This window comes from Schistocerca cancellata, chromosome 2 (genome assembly GCF_023864275.1).
Source record: "Schistocerca cancellata isolate TAMUIC-IGC-003103 chromosome 2, iqSchCanc2.1, whole genome shotgun sequence".
NCBI lineage: Eukaryota > Metazoa > Arthropoda > Insecta > Orthoptera > Acrididae > Schistocerca > Schistocerca cancellata.
The window spans coordinates 1,111,025,202-1,111,044,696 of record NC_064627.1 but is presented as its reverse complement, the minus strand read 5'-3'; the positions used below and the strand labels follow the sequence as shown (position 1 = coordinate 1,111,044,696).

Here is a 19,495-nt window from a genome sequence, read left to right as displayed (position 1 = left end):
ATGACAAGAAAAGGCCGTTCCCTATCAACGGCTACGCTGTGCATTTCACCCTTACGGGAAGCCAATGATATGCTCCAGGCGAGCATCAAACTAACCAACTTAACACTATGATACGTACGCGCTTTCTACTTCTGGACTGGCACACATATGCTCAATCGTCTCTGGATCGTCAGTAAGTACGTCACATTAGATATTTCTTTTATCACGCTGCTGTAAATTAAAGGGCAGTTTCTTCAACGGCTGTCAGTTCTGCTTCTAGTTACGCAACATCGTCCTAGCAGCACCTACACACTGCGTTCAGATGTGCTCACCTCCGCCCTGGCGTTGAGCGCCTACAGCGCCTTCGCCTTCGGCCTCTGGTGGCAGGAGGGTAGCCGACACATCGCGGCGTGAGTGAAGCCCAGCGCAAGGCGTTGGTGGTGTAAAGGGCAGCATGGTTGCTTCCCAAGCAGTTGATCCGGGTTCGATTCCCGGCCACCGCACGACACGTACATTTTTCTTCTAGGGATATTCCACGTAACGTAACGCGATCCTCGTAACTGAGAACTGTCGCGTTACGAATAGTTTTCCTTCGCCCCACGTCTCACTCCGTGTAGCCAGTGCGCTAGTCGCCGGATTTCGTTTCACAGCATCGTGTGTCTCCATGTGTCGACTTGTCTCGACTTTGCTCGGCTGACGCGAAAGCTGACGCTTGGAAACGGGCATATATGTAGAGGGCAGGCGCGAGAAACGACTGTGAGAGACCAAAAAACGACAAACACACGACAGAACCTTTCATTTTATTGTGGCCACAGATTCGCGCCTTAGTGTACCGAGAGGCAAGAGTGGCGTCAGCGTGCTGGACAGCATCATTAACGCTAAGCAGCAACGAAAGCGAAGTAAAAAGGCAAAATGAAAGAAGCCAAATGCAGGTCGAGCTCCCAGCTGGTCACCCATCCAAGTACTAACCACGCCCAACGGTTCTTAACTACAATGAACAGACGAGAACCGCTGCACTCAGCGTGCTATGGCCGTTAGCCGCAACGCCGCGAAACGTGCAGACATATTGCTTGTTGTGCATGTCACTTGGTATTTACATGGCAGTGTCTCGCTGGAGGAAGCACTGTCTTTTACGAGAGAAAAATTAAATGGCACTTGCTGCGATCGAATACATGGCCTTTGTGTTCACAGCACGGCGCTCTAACCTACTGAGCTGACGAGCTGTGCAATGGGGCCACGTCAGCAGTCCAATACCCGGTCCACCGGCTCATCCACCTTCGTTACTGCCCTGCCAGTCATTTATACACGTATCTGCTTTCGTTGACTTTTGCTTTCTTGACGCTTGGACCCAAAAAGCACAACACAAAGAAAACGTAAACGCCCTGAGAATAGCCAAGACTCAGCAAACAAAAGTATGTTCGGCTACCGGGAATCGAATCCGGGCCGCCTGGCTGAAAGCCATGTCTCCTAACAGCTTTCCATTCCTTCTGACCGCCAGGCAATCAGACTTGCAGGGCAAGCTCCGTAATCACTGCCATCTCTAATAATATCTCTCGAACCTGTTTGCGCGTAATTTACTTGCTTTCCCGCACGAAGGAAATGGGCAGTTTTGGAATATTTAAAATTCATTGTCAGATGTGGGGTTCGAACCCACGCTCCCTTTCGGGAACCAGAGCTTAAATCTGGCGCCTTAGACCGCTCGGCCAATCTGACGTGCGAGCGCAAATAACGTGCTGCCGTCGTTTCTAGCTTCATCTCCAGAGCCTGACTGCGAAATTTGCTTGTTTTTTCTTGTGTGAAGGAAATACGTTTTTTTAGAGTATTTTAGACGAGTTGTCAGATGTGAGGTTGCACCCCACCCTCACTTTCGGGAACCACAGCTTAAATATGGTGCCTTACACCGTTGTTTTCCGTCGCCATCTGTCTTTAGTAGAACGAGCAGAACTCTAATTATCAATTTTTACATCGGCGCAGAGAAAACAACGAATGACAAGAAAAGGCCGTTCCCTATCAACGGCTACGCTGTGCATTTCACCCTTACGGGAAGCCAATGATATGCTCCAGGCGAGCATCAAACTAACCAACTTAACACTATGATACGTACGCGCTTTCTACTTCTGGACTGGCACACATATGCTCAATCGTCTCTGGATCGTCAGTAAGTACGTCACATTAGATATTTCTTTTATCACGCTGCTGTAAATTAAAGGGCAGTTTCTTCAACGGCTGTCAGTTCTGCTCCTAGTTACGCTACATCGTCCTAGCAGCACCTACACACTGCGTTCAGATGTGCTCATCTCCGCCCTGGCGTTGAGCGCCTACAGCGCCTTCGCCTTCGGCCTCTGGTGGCAGGAGGGTAGCCGACACATCGCGGCGTGAGTGAAGCCCAGCGCAAGGCGTTGGTGGTGTAACGGTCAGCATGGTTGCTTCCCAAGCAGTTGATCCGGGTTCGATTCCCGGCCACCGCACGACACGTACATTTTTCTTCTAGGGATATTCCACGTAACGTAACGCGATCCTCGTAACTGAGAACTGTCGCGTTACGAATAGTTTTCCTTCGCCCCACGTCTCACTCCGTGTAGCCAGTGCGCTAGTCGCCGGATTTCGTTTCACAGCATCGTGTGTCTCCATGTGTCGACTTGTCTCGACTTTGCTCGGCTGACGCGAAAGCTGACGCTTGGAAACGGGCATATATGTAGAGGGCAGGCGCGAGAAACGACTGTGAGAGACCAAAAAACGACAAACACACGACAGAACCTTTCATTTTATTGTGGCCACAGATTCGCGCCTTAGTGTACCGAGAGGCAAGAGTGGCGTCAGCGTGCTGGACAGCATCATTAACGCTAAGCAGCAACGAAAGCGAAGTAAAAAGGCAAAATGAAAGAAGCCAAATGCAGGTCGAGCTCCCAGCTGGTCACCCATCCAAGTACTAACCACGCCCAACGGTTCTTAACTACAATGAACAGACGAGAACCGCTGCACTCAGCGTGCTATGGCCGTTAGCCGCAACGCCGCGAAACGTGCAGACATATTGCTTGTTGTGCATGTCACTTGGTATTTACATGGCAGTGTCTCGCTGGAGGAAGCACTGTCTTTTACGAGAGAAAAATTAAATGGCACTTGCTGCGATCGAATACATGGCCTTTGTGTTCACAGCACGGCGCTCTAACCTACTGAGCTGACGAGCTGTGCAATGGGGCCACGTCAGCAGTCCAATACCCGGTCCACCGGCTCATCCACCTTCGTTACTGCCCTGCCAGTCATTTATACACGTATCTGCTTTCGTTGACTTTTGCTTTCTTGACGCTTGGACCCAAAAAGCACAACACAAAGAAAACGTAAACGCCCTGAGAATAGCCAAGACTCAGCAAACAAAAGTATGTTCGGCTACCGGGAATCGAATCCGGGCCGCCTGGCTGAAAGCCATGTCTCCTAACAGCTTTCCATTCCTTCTGACCGCCAGGCAATCAGACTTGCAGGGCAAGCTCCGTAATCACTGCCATCTCTAATAATATCTCTCGAACCTGTTTGCGCGTAATTTACTTGCTTTCCCGCACGAAGGAAATGGGCAGTTTTGGAATATTTAAAATTCATTGTCAGATGTGGGGTTCGAACCCACGCTCCCTTTCGGGAACCAGAGCTTAAATCTGGCGCCTTAGACCGCTCGGCCAATCTGACGTGCGAGCGCAAATAACGTGCTGCCGTCGTTTCTAGCTTCATCTCCAGAGCCTGACTGCGAAATTTGCTTGTTTTTTCTTGTGTGAAGGAAATACGTTTTTTTAGAGTATTTTAGACGAGTTGTCAGATGTGAGGTTGCACCCCACCCTCACTTTCGGGAACCACAGCTTAAATATGGTGCCTTACACCGTTGTTTTCCGTCGCCATCTGTCTTTAGTAGAACGAGCAGAACTCTAATTATCAATTTTTACATCGGCGCAGAGAAAACAACGAATGACAAGAAAAGGCCGTTCCCTATCAACGGCTACGCTGTGCATTTCACCCTTACGGGAAGCCAATGATATGCTCCAGGCGAGCATCAAACTAACCAACTTAACACTATGATACGTACGCGCTTTCTACTTCTGGACTGGCACACATATGCTCAATCGTCTCTGGATCGTCAGTAAGTACGTCACATTAGATATTTCTTTTATCACGCTGCTGTAAATTAAAGGGCAGTTTCTTCAACGGCTGTCAGTTCTGCTCCTAGTTACGCTACATCGTCCTAGCAGCACCTACACACTGCGTTCAGATGTGCTCATCTCCGCCCTGGCGTTGAGCGCCTACAGCGCCTTCGCCTTCGGCCTCTGGTGGCAGGAGGGTAGCCGACACATCGCGGCGTGAGTGAAGCGCAGCGCAAGGCGGTGGTGGTGTAACGGTCAGCATGGTTGCTTCCCAAGCAGTTGATCCGGGTTCGATTCCCGGCCACCGCACGACACGTACATTTTTCTTCTAGGGATATTCCACGTAACGTAACGCGATCCTCGTAACTGAGAACTGTCGCGTTACGAATAGTTTTCCTTCGCCCCACGTCTCACTCCGTGTAGCCAGTGCGCTAGTCGCCGGATTTCGTTTCACAGCATCGTGTGTCTCCATGTGTCGACTTGTCTCGACTTTGCTCGGCTGACGCGAAAGCTGACGCTTGGAAACGGGCATATATGTAGAGGGCAGGCGCGAGAAACGACTGTGAGAGACCAAAAAACGACAAACACACGACAGAACCTTTCATTTTATTGTGGCCACAGATTCGCGCCTTAGTGTACCGAGAGGCAAGAGTGGCGTCAGCGTGCTGGACAGCATCATTAACGCTAAGCAGCAACGAAAGCGAAGTAAAAAGGCAAAATGAAAGAAGCCAAATGCAGGTCGAGCTCCCAGCTGGTCACCCATCCAAGTACTAACCACGCCCAACGGTTCTTAACTACAATGAACAGACGAGAACCGCTGCACTCAGCGTGCTATGGCCGTTAGCCGCAACGCCGCGAAACGTGCAGACATATTGCTTGTTGTGCATGTCACTTGGTATTTACATGGCAGTGTCTCGCTGGAGGAAGCACTGTCTTTTACGAGAGAAAAATTAAATGGCACTTGCTGCGATCGAATACATGGCCTTTGTGTTCACAGCACGGCGCTCTAACCTACTGAGCTGACGAGCTGTGCAATGGGGCCACGTCAGCAGTCCAATACCCGGTCCACCGGCTCATCCACCTTCGTTACTGCCCTGCCAGTCATTTATACACGTATCTGCTTTCGTTGACTTTTGCTTTCTTGACGCTTGGACCCAAAAAGCACAACACAAAGAAAACGTAAACGCCCTGAGAATAGCCAAGACTCAGCAAACAAAAGTATGTTCGGCTACCGGGAATCGAATCCGGGCCGCCTGGCTGAAAGCCATGTCTCCTAACAGCTTTCCATTCCTTCTGACCGCCAGGCAATCAGACTTGCAGGGCAAGCTCCGTAATCACTGCCATCTCTAATAATATCTCTCGAACCTGTTTGCGCGTAATTTACTTGCTTTCCCGCACGAAGGAAATGGGCAGTTTTGGAATATTTAAAATTCATTGTCAGATGTGGGGTTCGAACCCACGCTCCCTTTCGGGAACCAGAGCTTAAATCTGGCGCCTTAGACCGCTCGGCCAATCTGACGTGCGAGCGCAAATAACGTGCTGCCGTCGTTTCTAGCTTCATCTCCAGAGCCTGACTGCGAAATTTGCTTGTTTTTTCTTGTGTGAAGGAAATACGTTTTTTTAGAGTATTTTAGACGAGTTGTCAGATGTGAGGTTGCACCCCACCCTCACTTTCGGGAACCACAGCTTAAATATGGTGCCTTACACCGTTGTTTTCCGTCGCCATCTGTCTTTAGTAGAACGAGCAGAACTCTAATTATCAATTTTTACATCGGCGCAGAGAAAACAACGAATGACAAGAAAAGGCCGTTCCCTATCAACGGCTACGCTGTGCATTTCACCCTTACGGGAAGCCAATGATATGCTCCAGGCGAGCATCAAACTAACCAACTTAACACTATGATACGTACGCGCTTTCTACTTCTGGACTGGCACACATATGCTCAATCGTCTCTGGATCGTCAGTAAGTACGTCACATTAGATATTTCTTTTATCACGCTGCTGTAAATTAAAGGGCAGTTTCTTCAACGGCTGTCAGTTCTGCTCCTAGTTACGCTACATCGTCCTAGCAGCACCTACACACTGCGTTCAGATGTGCTCATCTCCGCCCTGGCGTTGAGCGCCTACAGCGCCTTCGCCTTCGGCCTCTGGTGGCAGGAGGGTAGCCGACACATCGCGGCGTGAGTGAAGCGCAGCGCAAGGCGGTGGTGGTGTAACGGTCAGCATGGTTGCTTCCCAAGCAGTTGATCCGGGTTCGATTCCCGGCCACCGCACGACACGTACATTTTTCTTCTAGGGATATTCCACGTAACGTAACGCGATCCTCGTAACTGAGAACTGTCGCGTTACGAATAGTTTTCCTTCGCCCCACGTCTCACTCCGTGTAGCCAGTGCGCTAGTCGCCGGATTTCGTTTCACAGCATCGTGTGTCTCCATGTGTCGACTTGTCTCGACTTTGCTCGGCTGACGCGAAAGCTGACGCTTGGAAACGGGCATATATGTAGAGGGCAGGCGCGAGAAACGACTGTGAGAGACCAAAAAACGACAAACACACGACAGAACCTTTCATTTTATTGTGGCCACAGATTCGCGCCTTAGTGTACCGAGAGGCAAGAGTGGCGTCAGCGTGCTGGACAGCATCATTAACGCTAAGCAGCAACGAAAGCGAAGTAAAAAGGCAAAATGAAAGAAGCCAAATGCAGGTCGAGCTCCCAGCTGGTCACCCATCCAAGTACTAACCACGCCCAACGGTTCTTAACTACAATGAACAGACGAGAACCGCTGCACTCAGCGTGCTATGGCCGTTAGCCGCAACGCCGCGAAACGTGCAGACATATTGCTTGTTGTGCATGTCACTTGGTATTTACATGGCAGTGTCTCGCTGGAGGAAGCACTGTCTTTTACGAGAGAAAAATTAAATGGCACTTGCTGCGATCGAATACATGGCCTTTGTGTTCACAGCACGGCGCTCTAACCTACTGAGCTGACGAGCTGTGCAATGGGGCCACGTCAGCAGTCCAATACCCGGTCCACCGGCTCATCCACCTTCGTTACTGCCCTGCCAGTCATTTATACACGTATCTGCTTTCGTTGACTTTTGCTTTCTTGACGCTTGGACCCAAAAAGCACAACACAAAGAAAACGTAAACGCCCTGAGAATAGCCAAGACTCAGCAAACAAAAGTATGTTCGGCTACCGGGAATCGAATCCGGGCCGCCTGGCTGAAAGCCATGTCTCCTAACAGCTTTCCATTCCTTCTGACCGCCAGGCAATCAGACTTGCAGGGCAAGCTCCGTAATCACTGCCATCTCTAATAATATCTCTCGAACCTGTTTGCGCGTAATTTACTTGCTTTCCCGCACGAAGGAAATGGGCAGTTTTGGAATATTTAAAATTCATTGTCAGATGTGGGGTTCGAACCCACGCTCCCTTTCGGGAACCAGAGCTTAAATCTGGCGCCTTAGACCGCTCGGCCAATCTGACGTGCGAGCGCAAATAACGTGCTGCCGTCGTTTCTAGCTTCATCTCCAGAGCCTGACTGCGAAATTTGCTTGTTTTTTCTTGTGTGAAGGAAATACGTTTTTTTAGAGTATTTTAGACGAGTTGTCAGATGTGAGGTTGCACCCCACCCTCACTTTCGGGAACCACAGCTTAAATATGGTGCCTTACACCGTTGTTTTCCGTCGCCATCTGTCTTTAGTAGAACGAGCAGAACTCTAATTATCAATTTTTACATCGGCGCAGAGAAAACAACGAATGACAAGAAAAGGCCGTTCCCTATCAACGGCTACGCTGTGCATTTCACCCTTACGGGAAGCCAATGATATGCTCCAGGCGAGCATCAAACTAACCAACTTAACACTATGATACGTACGCGCTTTCTACTTCTGGACTGGCACACATATGCTCAATCGTCTCTGGATCGTCAGTAAGTACGTCACATTAGATATTTCTTTTATCACGCTGCTGTAAATTAAAGGGCAGTTTCTTCAACGGCTGTCAGTTCTGCTCCTAGTTACGCTACATCGTCCTAGCAGCACCTACACACTGCGTTCAGATGTGCTCATCTCCGCCCTGGCGTTGAGCGCCTACAGCGCCTTCGCCTTCGGCCTCTGGTGGCAGGAGGGTAGCCGACACATCGCGGCGTGAGTGAAGCGCAGCGCAAGGCGGTGGTGGTGTAACGGTCAGCATGGTTGCTTCCCAAGCAGTTGATCCGGGTTCGATTCCCGGCCACCGCACGACACGTACATTTTTCTTCTAGGGATATTCCACGTAACGTAACGCGATCCTCGTAACTGAGAACTGTCGCGTTACGAATAGTTTTCCTTCGCCCCACGTCTCACTCCGTGTAGCCAGTGCGCTAGTCGCCGGATTTCGTTTCACAGCATCGTGTGTCTCCATGTGTCGACTTGTCTCGACTTTGCTCGGCTGACGCGAAAGCTGACGCTTGGAAACGGGCATATATGTAGAGGGCAGGCGCGAGAAACGACTGTGAGAGACCAAAAAACGACAAACACACGACAGAACCTTTCATTTTATTGTGGCCACAGATTCGCGCCTTAGTGTACCGAGAGGCAAGAGTGGCGTCAGCGTGCTGGACAGCATCATTAACGCTAAGCAGCAACGAAAGCGAAGTAAAAAGGCAAAATGAAAGAAGCCAAATGCAGGTCGAGCTCCCAGCTGGTCACCCATCCAAGTACTAACCACGCCCAACGGTTCTTAACTACAATGAACAGACGAGAACCGCTGCACTCAGCGTGCTATGGCCGTTAGCCGCAACGCCGCGAAACGTGCAGACATATTGCTTGTTGTGCATGTCACTTGGTATTTACATGGCAGTGTCTCGCTGGAGGAAGCACTGTCTTTTACGAGAGAAAAATTAAATGGCACTTGCTGCGATCGAATACATGGCCTTTGTGTTCACAGCACGGCGCTCTAACCTACTGAGCTGACGAGCTGTGCAATGGGGCCACGTCAGCAGTCCAATACCCGGTCCACCGGCTCATCCACCTTCGTTACTGCCCTGCCAGTCATTTATACACGTATCTGCTTTCGTTGACTTTTGCTTTCTTGACGCTTGGACCCAAAAAGCACAACACAAAGAAAACGTAAACGCCCTGAGAATAGCCAAGACTCAGCAAACAAAAGTATGTTCGGCTACCGGGAATCGAATCCGGGCCGCCTGGCTGAAAGCCATGTCTCCTAACAGCTTTCCATTCCTTCTGACCGCCAGGCAATCAGACTTGCAGGGCAAGCTCCGTAATCACTGCCATCTCTAATAATATCTCTCGAACCTGTTTGCGCGTAATTTACTTGCTTTCCCGCACGAAGGAAATGGGCAGTTTTGGAATATTTAAAATTCATTGTCAGATGTGGGGTTCGAACCCACGCTCCCTTTCGGGAACCAGAGCTTAAATCTGGCGCCTTAGACCGCTCGGCCAATCTGACGTGCGAGCGCAAATAACGTGCTGCCGTCGTTTCTAGCTTCATCTCCAGAGCCTGACTGCGAAATTTGCTTGTTTTTTCTTGTGTGAAGGAAATACGTTTTTTTAGAGTATTTTAGACGAGTTGTCAGATGTGAGGTTGCACCCCACCCTCACTTTCGGGAACCACAGCTTAAATATGGTGCCTTACACCGTTGTTTTCCGTCGCCATCTGTCTTTAGTAGAACGAGCAGAACTCTAATTATCAATTTTTACATCGGCGCAGAGAAAACAACGAATGACAAGAAAAGGCCGTTCCCTATCAACGGCTACGCTGTGCATTTCACCCTTACGGGAAGCCAATGATATGCTCCAGGCGAGCATCAAACTAACCAACTTAACACTATGATACGTACGCGCTTTCTACTTCTGGACTGGCACACATATGCTCAATCGTCTCTGGATCGTCAGTAAGTACGTCACATTAGATATTTCTTTTATCACGCTGCTGTAAATTAAAGGGCAGTTTCTTCAACGGCTGTCAGTTCTGCTCCTAGTTACGCTACATCGTCCTAGCAGCACCTACACACTGCGTTCAGATGTGCTCATCTCCGCCCTGGCGTTGAGCGCCTACAGCGCCTTCGCCTTCGGCCTCTGGTGGCAGGAGGGTAGCCGACACATCGCGGCGTGAGTGAAGCGCAGCGCAAGGCGGTGGTGGTGTAACGGTCAGCATGGTTGCTTCCCAAGCAGTTGATCCGGGTTCGATTCCCGGCCACCGCACGACACGTACATTTTTCTTCTAGGGATATTCCACGTAACGTAACGCGATCCTCGTAACTGAGAACTGTCGCGTTACGAATAGTTTTCCTTCGCCCCACGTCTCACTCCGTGTAGCCAGTGCGCTAGTCGCCGGATTTCGTTTCACAGCATCGTGTGTCTCCATGTGTCGACTTGTCTCGACTTTGCTCGGCTGACGCGAAAGCTGACGCTTGGAAACGGGCATATATGTAGAGGGCAGGCGCGAGAAACGACTGTGAGAGACCAAAAAACGACAAACACACGACAGAACCTTTCATTTTATTGTGGCCACAGATTCGCGCCTTAGTGTACCGAGAGGCAAGAGTGGCGTCAGCGTGCTGGACAGCATCATTAACGCTAAGCAGCAACGAAAGCGAAGTAAAAAGGCAAAATGAAAGAAGCCAAATGCAGGTCGAGCTCCCAGCTGGTCACCCATCCAAGTACTAACCACGCCCAACGGTTCTTAACTACAATGAACAGACGAGAACCGCTGCACTCAGCGTGCTATGGCCGTTAGCCGCAACGCCGCGAAACGTGCAGACATATTGCTTGTTGTGCATGTCACTTGGTATTTACATGGCAGTGTCTCGCTGGAGGAAGCACTGTCTTTTACGAGAGAAAAATTAAATGGCACTTGCTGCGATCGAATACATGGCCTTTGTGTTCACAGCACGGCGCTCTAACCTACTGAGCTGACGAGCTGTGCAATGGGGCCACGTCAGCAGTCCAATACCCGGTCCACCGGCTCATCCACCTTCGTTACTGCCCTGCCAGTCATTTATACACGTATCTGCTTTCGTTGACTTTTGCTTTCTTGACGCTTGGACCCAAAAAGCACAACACAAAGAAAACGTAAACGCCCTGAGAATAGCCAAGACTCAGCAAACAAAAGTATGTTCGGCTACCGGGAATCGAATCCGGGCCGCCTGGCTGAAAGCCATGTCTCCTAACAGCTTTCCATTCCTTCTGACCGCCAGGCAATCAGACTTGCAGGGCAAGCTCCGTAATCACTGCCATCTCTAATAATATCTCTCGAACCTGTTTGCGCGTAATTTACTTGCTTTCCCGCACGAAGGAAATAGGCAGTTTTGGAATATTTAAAATTCATTGTCAGATGTGGGGTTCGAACCCACGCTCCCTTTCGGGAACCAGAGCTTAAATCTGGCGCCTTAGACCGCTCGGCCAATCTGACGTGCGAGCGCAAATAACGTGCTGCCGTCGTTTCTAGCTTCATCTCCAGAGCCTGACTGCGAAATTTGCTTGTTTTTTCTTGTGTGAAGGAAATACGTTTTTTTAGAGTATTTTAGACGAGTTGTCAGATGTGAGGTTGCACCCCACCCTCACTTTCGGGAACCACAGCTTAAATATGGTGCCTTACACCGATGTTTTCCGTCGCCATCTGTCTTTAGTAGAACGAGCAGAACTCTAATTATCAATTTTTACATTGGCGCAGAGAAAACAACGAATGACAAGAAAAGGCCGTTCCCTATCAACGGCTACGCTGTGCATTTCACCCTTACGGGAAGCCAATGATATGCTCCAGGCGAGCATCAAACTAACCAACTTAACACTATGATACGTACGCGCTTTCTACTTCTGGACTGGCACACATATGCTCAATCGTCTCTGGATCGTCAGTAAGTACGTCACATTAGATATTTCTTTTATCACGCTGCTGTAAATTAAAGTGCAGTTTCTTCAACGGCTGTCAGTTCTGCTTCTAGTTACGCTACATCGTCCTAGCAGCACCTACACACTGCGTTCAGATGTGCTCATCTCCGCCCTGGCGTTGAGCGCCTACAGCGCCTTCGCCTTCGGCCTCTGGTGGCAGGAGGGTAGCCGACACATCGCGGCGTGAGTGAAGCGCAGCGCAAGGCGGTGGTGGTGTAACGGTCAGTATGGTTGCTTCCCAAGCAATTGATCCGGGTTCGATTCCCGGCCACCGCACGACACGTACATTTTTCTTCTAGGGATATTCCACGTAACGTAACGCGATCCTCGTAACTGAGAACTGTCGCGTTACGAATAGTTTTCCTTCGCCCCACGTCTCACTCCGTGTAGCCAGTGCGCTAGTCGCCGGATTTCGTTTCACAGCATCGTGTGTCTCCATGTGTCGACTTGTCTCGACTTTGCGAAAGCTGACGCGAAAGCTGACGCTTGGAAACGGGCATATATGTAGAGGGCAGGCGCGAGAAACGACTGTGAGAGACCAAAAAACGACAAACACACGACAGAACCTTTCATTTTATTGTGGCCACAGATTCGCGCCTTAGTGTACCGAGAGGCAAGAGTGGCGTCAGCGTGCTGGACAGCATCATTAACGCTAAGCAGCAACGAAAGCGAAGTAAAAAGGCAAAATGAAAGAAGCCAAATGCAGGTCGAGCTCCCAGCTGGTCACCCATCCAAGTACTAACCACGCCCAACGGTTCTTAACTACAATGAACAGACGAGAACCGCTGCACTCAGCGTGCTATGGCCGTTAGCCGCAACGCCGCGAAACGTGCAGACATATTGCTTGTTGTGCATGTCACTTGGTATTTACATGGCAGTGTCTCGCTGGAGGAAGCACTGTCTTTTACGAGAGAAAAATTAAATGGCACTTGCTGCGATCGAATACATGGCCTTTGTGTTCACAGCACGGCGCTCTAACCTACTGAGCTGACGAGCTGTGCAATGGGGCCACGTCAGCAGTCCAATACCCGGTCCACCGGCTCATCCACCTTCGTTACTGCCCTGCCAGTCATTTATACACGTATCTGCTTTCGTTGACTTTTGCTTTCTTGACGCTTGGACCCAAAAAGCACAACACAAAGAAAACGTAAACGCCCTGAGAATAGCCAAGACTCAGCAAACAAAAGTATGTTCGGCTACCGGGAATCGAATCCGGGCCGCCTGGCTGAAAGCCATGTCTCCTAACAGCTTTCCATTCCTTCTGACCGCCAGGCAATCAGACTTGCAGGGCAAGCTCCGTAATCACTGCCATCTCTAATAATATCTCTCGAACCTGTTTGCGCGTAATTTACTTGCTTTCCCGCACGAAGGAAATAGGCAGTTTTGGAATATTTAAAATTCATTGTCAGATGTGGGGTTCGAACCCACGCTCCCTTTCGGGAACCAGAGCTTAAATCTGGCGCCTTAGACCGCTCGGCCAATCTGACGTGCGAGCGCAAATAACGTGCTGCCGTCGTTTCTAGCTTCATCTCCAGAGCCTGACTGCGAAATTTGCTTGTTTTTTCTTGTGTGAAGGAAATACGTTTTTTTAGAGTATTTTAGACGAGTTGTCAGATGTGAGGTTGCACCCCACCCTCACTTTCGGGAACCACAGCTTAAATATGGTGCCTTACACCGATGTTTTCCGTCGCCATCTGTCTTTAGTAGAACGAGCAGAACTCTAATTATCAATTTTTACATTGGCGCAGAGAAAACAACGAATGACAAGAAAAGGCCGTTCCCTATCAACGGCTACGCTGTGCATTTCACCCTTACGGGAAGCCAATGATATGCTCCAGGCGAGCATCAAACTAACCAACTTAACACTATGATACGTACGCGCTTTCTACTTCTGGACTGGCACACATATGCTCAATCGTCTCTGGATCGTCAGTAAGTACGTCACATTAGATATTTCTTTTATCACGCTGCTGTAAATTAAAGTGCAGTTTCTTCAACGGCTGTCAGTTCTGCTTCTAGTTACGCTACATCGTCCTAGCAGCACCTACACACTGCGTTCAGATGTGCTCATCTCCGCCCTGGCGTTGAGCGCCTACAGCGCCTTCGCCTTCGGCCTCTGGTGGCAGGAGGGTAGCCGACACATCGCGGCGTGAGTGAAGCGCAGCGCAAGGCGGTGGTGGTGTAACGGTCAGTATGGTTGCTTCCCAAGCAATTGATCCGGGTTCGATTCCCGGCCACCGCACGACACGTACATTTTTCTTCTAGGGATATTCCACGTAACGTAACGCGATCCTCGTAACTGAGAACTGTCGCGTTACGAATAGTTTTCCTTCGCCCCACGTCTCACTCCGTGTAGCCAGTGCGCTAGTCGCCGGATTTCGTTTCACAGCATCGTGTGTCTCCATGTGTCGACTTGTCTCGACTTTGCTCGGCTGACGCGAAAGCTGACGCTTGGAAACGGGCATATATGTAGAGGGCAGGCGCGAGAAACGACTGTGAGAGACCAAAAAACGACAAACACACGACAGAACCTTTCATTTTATTGTGGCCACAGATTCGCGCCTTAGTGTACCGAGAGGCAAGAGTGGCGTCAGCGTGCTGGACAGCATCATTAACGCTAAGCAGCAACGAAAGCGAAGTAAAAAGGCAAAATGAAAGAAGCCAAATGCAGGTCGAGCTCCCAGCTGGTCACCCATCCAAGTACTAACCACGCCCAACGGTTCTTAACTACAATGAACAGACGAGAACCGCTGCACTCAGCGTGCTATGGCCGTTAGCCGCAACGCCGCGAAACGTGCAGACATATTGCTTGTTGTGCATGTCACTTGGTATTTACATGGCAGTGTCTCGCTGGAGGAAGCACTGTCTTTTACGAGAGAAAAATTAAATGGCACTTGCTGCGATCGAATACATGGCCTTTGTGTTCACAGCACGGCGCTCTAACCTACTGAGCTGACGAGCTGTGCAATGGGGCCACGTCAGCAGTCCAATACCCGGTCCACCGGCTCATCCACCTTCGTTACTGCCCTGCCAGTCATTTATACACGTATCTGCTTTCGTTGACTTTTGCTTTCTTGACGCTTGGACCCAAAAAGCACAACACAAAGAAAACGTAAACGCCCTGAGAATAGCCAAGACTCAGCAAACAAAAGTATGTTCGGCTACCGGGAATCGAATCCGGGCCGCCTGGCTGAAAGCCATGTCTCCTAACAGCTTTCCATTCCTTCTGACCGCCAGGCAATCAGACTTGCAGGGCAAGCTCCGTAATCACTGCCATCTCTAATAATATCTCTCGAACCTGTTTGCGCGTAATTTACTTGCTTTCCCGCACGAAGGAAATAGGCAGTTTTGGAATATTTAAAATTCATTGTCAGATGTGGGGTTCGAACCCACGCTCCCTTTCGGGAACCAGAGCTTAAATCTGGCGCCTTAGACCGCTCGGCCAATCTGACGTGCGAGCGCAAATAACGTGCTGCCGTCGTTTCTAGCTTCATCTCCAGAGCCTGACTGCGAAATTTGCTTGTTTTTTCTTGTGTGAAGGAAATACGTTTTTTTAGAGTATTTTAGACGAGTTGTCAGATGTGAGGTTGCACCCCACCCTCACTTTCGGGAACCACAGCTTAAATATGGTGCCTTACACCGATGTTTTCCGTCGCCATCTGTCTTTAGTAGAACGAGCAGAACTCTAATTATCAATTTTTACATTGGCGCAGAGAAAACAACGAATGACAAGAAAAGGCCGTTCCCTATCAACGGCTACGCTGTGCATTTCACCCTTACGGGAAGCCAAAGATATGCTCCAGGCGAGCATCAAACTAACCAACTTAACACTATGATACGTACGCGCTTTCTACTTCTGGACTGGCACACATATGCTCAATCGTCTCTGGATCGTCAGTAAGTACGTCACATTAGATATTTCTTTTATCACGCTGCTGTAAATTAAAGTGCAGTTTCTTCAACGGCTGTCAGTTCTGCTTCTAGTTACGCTACATCGTCCTAGCAGCACCTACACACTGCGTTCAGATGTGCTCATCTCCGCCCTGGCGTTGAGCGCCTACAGCGCCTTCGCCTTCGGCCTCTGGTGGCAGGAGGGTAGCCGACACATCGCGGCGTGAGTGAAGCGCAGCGCAAGGCGGTGGTGGTGTAACGGTCAGTATGGTTGCTTCCCAAGCAATTGATCCGGGTTCGATTCCCGGCCACCGCACGACACGTACATTTTTCTTCTAGGGATATTCCACGTAACGTAACGCGATCCTCGTAACTGAGAACTGTCGCGTTACGAATAGTTTTCCTTCGCCCCACGTCTCACTCCGTGTAGCCAGTGCGCTAGTCGCCGGATTTCGTTTCACAGCATCGTGTGTCTCCATGTGTCGACTTGTCTCGACTTTGCTCGGCTGACGCGAAAGCTGACGCTTGGAAACGGGCATATATGTAGAGGGCAGGCGCGAGAAACGACTGTGAGAGACCAAAAAACGACAAACACACGACAGAACCTTTCATTTTATTGTGGCCACAGATTCGCGCCTTAGTGTACCGAGAGGCAAGAGTGGCGTCAGCGTGCTGGACAGCATCATTAACGCTAAGCAGCAACGAAAGCGAAGTAAAAAGGCAAAATGAAAGAAGCCAAATGCAGGTCGAGCTCCCAGCTGGTCACCCATCCAAGTACTAACCACGCCCAACGGTTCTTAACTACAATGAACAGACGAGAACCGCTGCACTCAGCGTGCTATGGCCGTTAGCCGCAACGCCGCGAAACGTGCAGACATATTGCTTGTTGTGCATGTCACTTGGTATTTACATGGCAGTGTCTCGCTGGAGGAAGCACTGTCTTTTACGAGAGAAAAATTAAATGGCACTTGCTGCGATCGAATACATGGCCTTTGTGTTCACAGCACGGCGCTCTAACCTACTGAGCTGACGAGCTGTGCAATGGGGCCACGTCAGCAGTCCAATACCCGGTCCACCGGCTCATCCACCTTCGTTACTGCCCTGCCAGTCATTTATACACGTATCTGCTTTCGTTGACTTTTGCTTTCTTGACGCTTGGACCCAAAAAGCACAACACAAAGAAAACGTAAACGCCCTGAGAATAGCCAAGACTCAGCAAACAAAAGTATGTTCGGCTACCGGGAATCGAATCCGGGCCGCCTGGCTGAAAGCCATGTCTCCTAACAGCTTTCCATTCCTTCTGACCGCCAGGCAATCAGACTTGCAGGGCAAGCTCCGTAATCACTGCCATCTCTAATAATATCTCTCGAACCTGTTTGCGCGTAATTTACTTGCTTTCCCGCACGAAGGAAATAGGCAGTTTTGGAATATTTAAAATTCATTGTCAGATGTGGGGTTCGAACCCACGCTCCCTTTCGGGAACCAGAGCTTAAATCTGGCGCCTTAGACCGCTCGGCCAATCTGACGTGCGAGCGCAAATAACGTGCTGCCGTCGTTTCTAGCTTCATCTCCAGAGCCTGACTGCGAAATTTGCTTGTTTTTTCTTGTGTGAAGGAAATACGTTTTTTTAGAGTATTTTAGACGAGTTGTCAGATGTGAGGTTGCACCCCACCCTCACTTTCGGGAACCACAGCTTAAATATGGTGCCTTACACCGATGTTTTCCGTCGCCATCTGTCTTTAGTAGAACGAGCAGAACTCTAATTATCAATTTTTACATTGGCGCAGAGAAAACAACGAATGACAAGAAAAGGCCGTTCCCTATCAACGGCTACGCTGTGCATTTCACCCTTACGGGAAGCCAAAGATATGCTCCAGGCGAGCATCAAACTAACCAACTTAACACTATGATACGTACGCGCTTTCTACTTCTGGACTGGCACACATATGCTCAATCGTCTCTGGATCGTCAGTAAGTACGTCACATTAGATATTTCTTTTATCACGCTGCTGTAAATTAAAGTGCAGTTTCTTCAACGGCTGTCAGTTCTGCTTCTAGTTACGCTACATCGTCCTAGCAGCACCTACACACTGCGTTCAGATGTGCTCATCTCCGCCCTGGCGTTGAGCGCCTACAGCGCCTTCGCCTTCGGCCTCTGGTGGCAGGAGGGTAGCCGACACATCGCGGCGTGAGTGAAGCGCAGCGCAAGGCGGTGGTGGTGTAACGGTCAGTATGGTTGCTTCCCAAGCAATTGATCCGGGTTCGATTCCCGGCCACCGCACGACACGTACATTTTTCTTCTAGGGATATTCCACGTAACGTAACGCGATCCTCGTAACTGAGAACTGTCGCGTTACGAATAGTTTTCCTTCGCCCCACGTCTCACTCCGTGTAGCCAGTGCGCTAGTCGCCGGATTTCGTTTCACAGCATCGTGTGTCTCCATGTGTCGACTTGTCTCGACTTTGCTCGGCTGACGCGAAAGCTGACGCTTGGAAACGGGCATATATGTAGAGGGCAGGCGCGAGAAACGACTGTGAGAGACCAAAAAACGACAAACACACGACAGAACCTTTCATTTTATTGTGGCCACAGATTCGCGCCTTAGTGTACCGAGAGGCAAGAGTGGCGTCAGCGTGCTGGACAGCATCATTAACGCTAAGCAGCAACGAAAGCGAAGTAAAAAGGCAAAATGAAAGAAGCCAAATGCAGGTCGAGCTCCCAGCTGGTCACCCATCCAAGTACTAACCACGCCCAACGGTTCTTAACTACAATGAACAGACGAGAACCGCTGCACTCAGCGTGCTATGGCCGTTAGCCGCAACGCCGCGAAACGTGCAGACATATTGCTTGTTGTGCATGTCACTTGGTATTTACATGGCAGTGTCTCGCTGGAGGAAGCACTGTCTTTTACGAGAGAAAAATTAAATGGCACTTGCTGCGATCGAATACATGGCCTTTGTGTTCACAGCACGGCGCTCTAACCTACTGAGCTGACGAGCTGTGCAATGGGGCCACGTCAGCAGTCCAATACCCGGTCCACCGGCTCATCCACCTTCGTTACTGCCCTGCCAGTCATTTATACACGTATCTGCTTTCGTTGACTTTTGCTTTCTTGACGCTTGGACCCAAAAAGCACAACACAAAGAAAACGTAAACGCCCTGAGAATAGCCAAGACTCAGCAAACAAAAGTATGTTCGGCTACCGGGAATCGAATCCGGGCCGCCTGGCTGAAAGCCATGTCTCCTAACAGCTTTCCATTCCTTCTGACCGCCAGGCAATCAGACTTGCAGGGCAAGCTCCGTAATCACTGCCATCTCTAATAATATCTCTCGAACCTGTTTGCGCGTAATTTACTTGCTTTCCCGCACGAAGGAAATAGGCAGTTTTGGAATATTTAAAATTCATTGTCAGATGTGGGGTTCGAACCCACGCTCCCTTTCGGGAACCAGAGCTTAAATCTGGCGCCTTAGACCGCTCGGCCAATCTGACGTGCGAGCGCAAATAACGTGCTGCCGTCGTTTCTAGCTTCATCTCCAGAGCCTGACTGCGAAATTTGCTTGTTTTTTCTTGTGTGAAGGAAATACGTTTTTTTAGAGTATTTTAGAC

General features: G+C 49.9%; 19 non-coding genes across 19 annotated transcripts; 9 read left to right on the top strand and 10 right to left on the bottom strand.

The window, feature by feature from the left end:
* Positions 1-1,608: 1,608 nt before the first annotated feature.
* Positions 1,609-1,692, bottom strand: Trnal-uaa (transfer RNA leucine (anticodon UAA)). Its single transcript has one exon. It is a non-coding gene; the product is annotated as a tRNA-Leu (tRNA).
* Positions 1,693-2,375: 683 nt separating this feature from the next.
* On the top strand, positions 2,376-2,447 carry Trnag-ccc (transfer RNA glycine (anticodon CCC)). Its single transcript has one exon. It is a non-coding gene; the product is annotated as a tRNA-Gly (tRNA).
* A 1,126-nt stretch (positions 2,448-3,573) lies between these two features.
* Trnal-uaa (transfer RNA leucine (anticodon UAA)) lies at positions 3,574-3,657 on the bottom strand. Its single transcript has one exon. It is a non-coding gene; the product is annotated as a tRNA-Leu (tRNA).
* Positions 3,658-4,340: 683 nt separating this feature from the next.
* Trnag-ccc (transfer RNA glycine (anticodon CCC)) lies at positions 4,341-4,412 on the top strand. Its single transcript has one exon. It is a non-coding gene; the product is annotated as a tRNA-Gly (tRNA).
* Positions 4,413-5,538: 1,126 nt separating this feature from the next.
* Positions 5,539-5,622, bottom strand: Trnal-uaa (transfer RNA leucine (anticodon UAA)). The gene has a single exon. It is a non-coding gene; the product is annotated as a tRNA-Leu (tRNA).
* A 683-nt stretch (positions 5,623-6,305) lies between these two features.
* On the top strand, positions 6,306-6,377 carry Trnag-ccc (transfer RNA glycine (anticodon CCC)). The gene has a single exon. It is a non-coding gene; the product is annotated as a tRNA-Gly (tRNA).
* A 1,126-nt stretch (positions 6,378-7,503) lies between these two features.
* On the bottom strand, positions 7,504-7,587 carry Trnal-uaa (transfer RNA leucine (anticodon UAA)). Its single transcript has one exon. It is a non-coding gene; the product is annotated as a tRNA-Leu (tRNA).
* A 683-nt stretch (positions 7,588-8,270) lies between these two features.
* On the top strand, positions 8,271-8,342 carry Trnag-ccc (transfer RNA glycine (anticodon CCC)). Its single transcript has one exon. It is a non-coding gene; the product is annotated as a tRNA-Gly (tRNA).
* A 1,126-nt stretch (positions 8,343-9,468) lies between these two features.
* Trnal-uaa (transfer RNA leucine (anticodon UAA)) lies at positions 9,469-9,552 on the bottom strand. The gene has a single exon. It is a non-coding gene; the product is annotated as a tRNA-Leu (tRNA).
* A 683-nt stretch (positions 9,553-10,235) lies between these two features.
* Positions 10,236-10,307, top strand: Trnag-ccc (transfer RNA glycine (anticodon CCC)). Its single transcript has one exon. It is a non-coding gene; the product is annotated as a tRNA-Gly (tRNA).
* A 1,126-nt stretch (positions 10,308-11,433) lies between these two features.
* On the bottom strand, positions 11,434-11,517 carry Trnal-uaa (transfer RNA leucine (anticodon UAA)). Its single transcript has one exon. It is a non-coding gene; the product is annotated as a tRNA-Leu (tRNA).
* Positions 11,518-12,200: 683 nt separating this feature from the next.
* Positions 12,201-12,272, top strand: Trnag-ccc (transfer RNA glycine (anticodon CCC)). Its single transcript has one exon. It is a non-coding gene; the product is annotated as a tRNA-Gly (tRNA).
* A 1,127-nt stretch (positions 12,273-13,399) lies between these two features.
* Positions 13,400-13,483, bottom strand: Trnal-uaa (transfer RNA leucine (anticodon UAA)). Its single transcript has one exon. It is a non-coding gene; the product is annotated as a tRNA-Leu (tRNA).
* Positions 13,484-14,166: 683 nt separating this feature from the next.
* Positions 14,167-14,238, top strand: Trnag-ccc (transfer RNA glycine (anticodon CCC)). Its single transcript has one exon. It is a non-coding gene; the product is annotated as a tRNA-Gly (tRNA).
* Positions 14,239-15,364: 1,126 nt separating this feature from the next.
* Trnal-uaa (transfer RNA leucine (anticodon UAA)) lies at positions 15,365-15,448 on the bottom strand. The gene has a single exon. It is a non-coding gene; the product is annotated as a tRNA-Leu (tRNA).
* Positions 15,449-16,131: 683 nt separating this feature from the next.
* Trnag-ccc (transfer RNA glycine (anticodon CCC)) lies at positions 16,132-16,203 on the top strand. Its single transcript has one exon. It is a non-coding gene; the product is annotated as a tRNA-Gly (tRNA).
* A 1,126-nt stretch (positions 16,204-17,329) lies between these two features.
* Positions 17,330-17,413, bottom strand: Trnal-uaa (transfer RNA leucine (anticodon UAA)). The gene has a single exon. It is a non-coding gene; the product is annotated as a tRNA-Leu (tRNA).
* Positions 17,414-18,096: 683 nt separating this feature from the next.
* Positions 18,097-18,168, top strand: Trnag-ccc (transfer RNA glycine (anticodon CCC)). Its single transcript has one exon. It is a non-coding gene; the product is annotated as a tRNA-Gly (tRNA).
* Positions 18,169-19,294: 1,126 nt separating this feature from the next.
* Positions 19,295-19,378, bottom strand: Trnal-uaa (transfer RNA leucine (anticodon UAA)). The gene has a single exon. It is a non-coding gene; the product is annotated as a tRNA-Leu (tRNA).
* Between the last annotated feature and the right edge of the window lie 117 nt (positions 19,379-19,495).